Below are 6,000 nucleotides of genomic sequence, written 5' to 3'. Positions count from 1 at the left end.
CCAACCAGAATAAGGCCCAATGTCACTAGTAGTGCCACTTAAGAAATGCCCCCAAAAGTGCCACTCAGTTTTTGATATGAGGCCAGAGAGGAGCAGCTGCTAAAATGGTGAGAGGGGGATAAGAGGAGAGCTAAGCGCAGAGCACACTGTTTGTGGTACTTGTGTATTATCACGGCGCCCACTAAGCAATTTGCTTTGTGGGCTATTCTGTGTAGGGAAATCGCATCGCATGGGCCATTTCAAGGGCCATGCGATGCGATGCAATTTTCCTATGCAATTTAATCACTGCTCTTTCAGCCCCGAGGATCGCATCGCACCTCCCGCAAAATCACTTGCGATCGCGTGGCAAGCCGCGACAGAACGCATCCTCCGACGTTTTCATTACCCCACTATCCACTAATAGTGTGTGGAGCGCAGCGAGCCACCGAGCCCGAAGCGTGTAAAGTAATCCGCTGCGCTCGCCACGATTTGGGCTCGCCACGCGTCGGGATGGCGTGGATAGTGAGGGGTACCCTCATCGTATGTCATCCAATGATATTATGGTATAGGTAATGTCATGGCATCGCACACCCTATAAAATCGCATGCGATCGCATGCGACTTTGCGGGAGGTGCAATGCGATGTGATGCGATCCCCGGGGCATACAGAGCAGTGAATAAATGACATTAAAAAAATTGCATCGCTTCGCATGACCCTTAAAATGGCCCATGCGATGAGATGCGATTTGCCTACGGTGCCGTACATAGGAAAACTGGGCGCCGTGATAATACACAAGTACCCTTTTTCTCCCCTCCTGTGCATCCGGTGGACATTTCAAATATGGGGGTAAACGGGTTGGATTTCTTGTGCGCAATTAAAAGTGCAGCTAACCTCCTTTACCAGGAGTTATCACCCTGGTCAGAACAAAGCATATACAAAAAGAATTTTAGGAGGGTAGCGCTCTACTGTGGGTACTGATTGCCAATGATACACAAATAGGATATGTTTTACCCCGGTGTAGATCTCAGACAGCTTCTTTTCCACAGTTATTTCGTATGATCACATGTAAATAAAATGAAAGACAAAAAAGAAATATAGGTACTTCTTTACTTTCACGGCGCCACTAGATTAGGACAGATAGGATATCGCGGTCATCGCAGGCATTGAATGCACTAAAAAATCGGGTGCGACGCGACCGACGCGATGCCAGCGATTTCTCATAGGGACCAATGTTAAATTTCTCAATTGACCCGATTTTTCTGTTCAATGCCTCAATTGACACGATTTTTCCATAGGAATCAATGTTAAATGACCCACAGAGGCCAAATAGACACCCTGAAGTGTGAAATGGCCCCAACAATTGTTAACGCCACCCCACGATCAACGTGAACCCGAAGCGTGGCGAGCGCAGCGAGCCCGCGAGGGGCGGCGGTACGCGTCCTACGACCTTTTCATACCCCCACTATCCACGTCGGCGTGGAGTTGAGAATAGAATAGTGTGGCGAGCGGAGCGAGCCACCGAGCCCGAAGCGTGGCGAGCGCAGCGAGCCCCGCGAGGGGACGAGGATACCTGTGAAGCCCGCGAAGGGACGCGTTTACCTGTGAAGGTATCCGCGTCCCCTCGCGGGGCTCGCTGCGCTCGCCACACTATTCTATTCTCAACTCCACGCCGACGTGGATAGTGGGGGTATGAAAAGGTCGGAGGACGCGTACCGCCGCCCCTCGCGGGCTCGCTGCGCTCGCCACGCTTCGGGTTGACGTTGATCGTGGGGTGGCGTTAACAATTGTGGGGGCCATTTCACACTTGAGGGTGCCTATTTGGCCTCTGTGGGCCATTTAACATTGTTTCCTATGGAAAAATCGTGTCAATTGAGGCATTGAACAGTAAAATCGGGTCAATTGAGAAATTTAACATTGTTCCCTATGAGAAATCGCGGGCATCGCGTCGGTCGCGTCGCAACCGATTTTTAGTGCATTCAATGGCCACGATGCCCGCGATTTCTAGTGGCGCCGTAAAAGTAAAGAAGTACCGAAATATATAGTGTAGTAGTCCCAAAACACAAAGTCTCTATGAATATAGGAATCCCACGGGACCACAAAGGCTGGGCACTTTTCTTCTATATTCCAAATGTGAAGTAAGAGGATCTTGGTTATGGGGTCACCTCGTGCATCTACAGGATATTCAGAATGCTTACACTCTGCTTACATGAAAAGGGTTAATACCCCTGCATTACTATCAGTGAATGGGGATAAGTATGAGGCTGCACACTTCCTCATTTTACACAGGATGAGCAGCATTTATATCAGCACTATATGACCATATCAGGACTTCCAGGTTAAACTTTACATGCTGGAATTAGGTAGAATCGTCTATTTATACTTATTTTTCTTATTATTGTATCATGAGATGTATTTAATGGATGTATATTATACACGTGCTTTGAGATGTTTATGTTTGTTATGGCATTTTATTGATTATTGTTTATGTGGAACACGCCCCTTAATCAGGTCATCTGTAAGTAAGAACCGCAAATTAGGTTCTCTGAGATTCGATATACACACCCGGAGATTAACACATTACACCCAATCCAATATTAGGGAAATTGTACATCGGGGGCACACTGTGTAAGGATTTAGCACACCCTTTTTGGTTCTACTGTGAAATTCGCAATAACCCGTACATAAGGGTCCACCGAATTTAACTGATATCATATTCTCCTGTGCGACTGGCATAAATTTCAGTTTTGTCTATACATAAGAAGCTAGCCAACACTGAGGGTGCTGTGAGAAGTAGCCACATAGCCGGGCAGTGCTGCTGCTTCCATCTATGGCCAGATTGGACAATCATATTTAGGCAGGCGGGTGGCAGAGTCATGAGGCCGGGTGCTGTTGGTGGTACTGCGCCCACAGTGCATAGAAGCTGTAGACAAGGCACCACTGGCATACCGGTAGTTACGACCCTGCATGCCCGTGCTTCTGGTGTCTACTTCACAGTGGTAACGGTAACCTGATTATTTGCACTCAAAATTGACTTTCCATTGTTGTCAGGTGGAATTATGCTGGGAGTGTGGATGTAATCGTGCACTTGTTTCATCACACTTACTAGTTAATACATCGCTTCTTACTACTTACCTTATATATATAAGACTTTGTATCCTGCAACAGTAACTCACCAGCTCTGTAATAAGCAATACATACTATAAGTGAGGGACTGAAAATGACATTATAGTAAAAACAGTAAGCAATTTTTCCCAGACCAACAGTGACTCTATCTATCTATCTATCTATCTATCTATCTATCTATCTATCTATCTATCTATCTATCTATCTATCTATCTATCTATCTAATCCTCTCACCTGAGATGTCTGTAGGCTGTGATGACAGGATGAATTCCCTTCCTTCATACAGTAAGTGCTGGACGTATAACTGTGGTTTGTAACTGTAGAAAACAGGAAACTAACAGCGTCCTCTTCCCGCCGACCAATCACAACCAGTCTCCTCTTATAACATGTCCTGACTGAGCAGATTATGTTACCTCTCAGTATGGACACATCCCCATTACTTGCATTCCCCACCACATGAACTCTCTTGTCTGATTTGACCTCAAAGAAACCAGGCTGTTGCAGCTGGGAAATAGGTGTGGTAAGAATAAGCAAACTATTATCCTAAGCAACATGCAGCTGAGACAGTTTATGTATAACCTTACCACATAGTTGCCTACCCTCCTGTAGGAGACTTCTGCAGGAGACTTCCCGAAATAGGAGCACTCTCCCTCTCTACCTGAAAAATCTCGAAATCTCCCTAATTTCTCCTAACCCACCTTATGCAGCTGTTACTTTTATTTATTTATTTATTTTGGGGGGTGGGGGAGAAATCAGAGATATATAAAATCAGATATTGCAGGCAGCACTGTTATTATGAATACTTGATACATTTCCCAAAGTATATAGTTACTAATGTTATCTAGAAATATCTTGCAACAAGCACTGAAGCACATATGCGCCCATATATGGAACTAGACACGCCCTTTGGGTGGAGCATGACACGCCCCCTTGATGGGACGCTGTGCAATATTCTACTACCAACTATAATCTTCTTGAAAATAGTTTTCAAAAGTAGGCAAGTATGCCCTAATACCTCCCACTAACATCTGTGTCATACCTCCTAACTGTCCCAAAAACTTATGGTTGGTGAGACCAGGTGCAAAAATATAATTTGGGCCCCCCTGCTCCACCCCAAGATCACAATGCAAAACGGCAGAGGGTGACAGGGAGAGGCAGGGGGTGGCAGAGAGTGACTGGGAAAAATAGTGGGTGGCAGGTGCACCATTGGGCCCCATAGACCTCAGGGGCCCCGGTGCACTGCACCCATGGTAGTTCTGCCTCTGGTCCAGGGAGGGGGGGGGGGCAGTTGGTTGGGTGTCCCCCTGGTGCATGCAGAGGTGAATAGATGCCGTGCACAGTGTCTATTCAGCAAGACAGAGGTGCTGTGGGCATGGGCAAAAGCTCAAAGAGTGGTGGCCATGCCCCCACAGTGGGAAAATGGGGCATAGGAGTACTGCGATCATAGGCCATACCCCCTATTTTGGGGTGCACGCAAGTTTTCCTCCTCAGCTGCCACCAATGATGGGACATGTGCTGTGTGGATATTATTAGTAGTGCTGGTTACGTTATCATCTTATAGCCTCCTACTAGTTATAGCCTCCTACTAGTGAGTCATATAGCCTCCTACTAGTTATAGCCTCCTACTAGTTATAGCCTCCTACTAGTTATAGCCTCCTAATAGTGAGTCTTATAGCCTCCTACTAGTTATAGCCTCCTACTAGTTATAGCCTCCTACTAGTTATAGCCTCCTACTAGTGACGCTTTTACAACACAAAATACCACCACAAAAATGTTATAGCGCGCCCAATAATTAACAATATATATTTTTGTCTTTCTTTATCTTACATATCCATAGACAATATTCTTAAATATAAAACATTTATTAAAATACAAACATTAACACAAGTATTTCATGGTCGTTCATTGTCAGAGGATTTTCTCAAATAGTAGATGAAACCATGTACCCAACGCGTTTTGTCTCCCTACGAGACTTCATCAGGGGTGCATTATATAAATCTAAAAAAATTGAACATATTGGTAAGCAGTCAACATGCAAAAAGGAAAGACATAATTATGTCAATAACTTCTATTTTACACACAGTTGTATAGATGAGGAACAGATGGACAGATCGCAGAAATTATTTTTGTAAGAGGTGAATTAACTTGATTTTTGTTTTACCATAGGAAAAAAAAGCTTTCAAATATACAGAAGAGATATTTTGGTTCATTATTCTTATAAAGGAGGAAGATGTCATACCTTCACCAATCTTTGTGGGATTCTTACTGATTCACAAGTACTCGATTTCCGGTTATATATTATTGTTTATGAAAAACATGTAATAAACTGGTAATAAAATAAATAAATAATATTAGTATTACATTTTATTAAGATTAAGTGGAATTATAGGCAAATAATATAAAAAATATATATAATAAAAGCAATCCAGCCCAAATAGTATACTTAGCAACTTTTAAAAAAGTGGAATAGGGACACTTGCGCCCAAAAAGGGGGTGTGGCGTATGCAAATGAGCCCCCCCCCCTTTTTGGCCATAGTATATATATATTTTTTTTTTTAAATGAATTTTTATTGGAATTTTCTGTCATACAAAAGAAATTAAACAAAATTGGTATACAAACCAGTGTCAGAGTCTTACTTTTCTGTAACAGTTATCTTGACATTATGATAGATGCAATTTTCCAGTATTATATTATTTTTTCTTTTTCATAAGGTGGTCATATAACATCACATTATCTATTAAATATTACTATAAACGTAGTTATAAGAGTCCAGGATGGAGTCTCTTTCCAAATTGCCTCATTTAGTACAACTCCTTATATCTAACATTCTAAACATATAACATAAAGACAAAAGACTGGGGAGACAAGGTGAAAAGTAGAAGGAGGGGGGGGGGGGG

General features: G+C 43.4%; 1 long non-coding RNA gene across 1 annotated transcript in view; it reads right to left on the bottom strand.

Moving 5' to 3' along the window:
• Window positions 1-3,111: 3,111 nt before the first annotated feature.
• LOC146036154 (uncharacterized) overlaps window positions 3,112-6,000 on the bottom strand; it is an 81,529-nt gene continuing 78,640 nt past the window's right edge. Inside the window, exon 3 of the long non-coding RNA XR_014460782.1 lies at window positions 3,112-3,157. This is a non-coding gene — a long non-coding RNA (uncharacterized LOC146036154). The remainder of the gene's footprint in view (window positions 3,158-6,000) is intronic.

The sequence above is a fragment of the Crinia signifera genome, chromosome 9 (assembly GCF_055691185.1).
Source record: "Crinia signifera chromosome 9, ASM5569118v1, whole genome shotgun sequence".
NCBI lineage: Eukaryota > Metazoa > Chordata > Amphibia > Anura > Myobatrachidae > Crinia > Crinia signifera.
The sequence above is the reverse complement of the archived record's forward strand: the minus strand, read 5'-3'. Positions and strand labels throughout refer to the sequence as shown.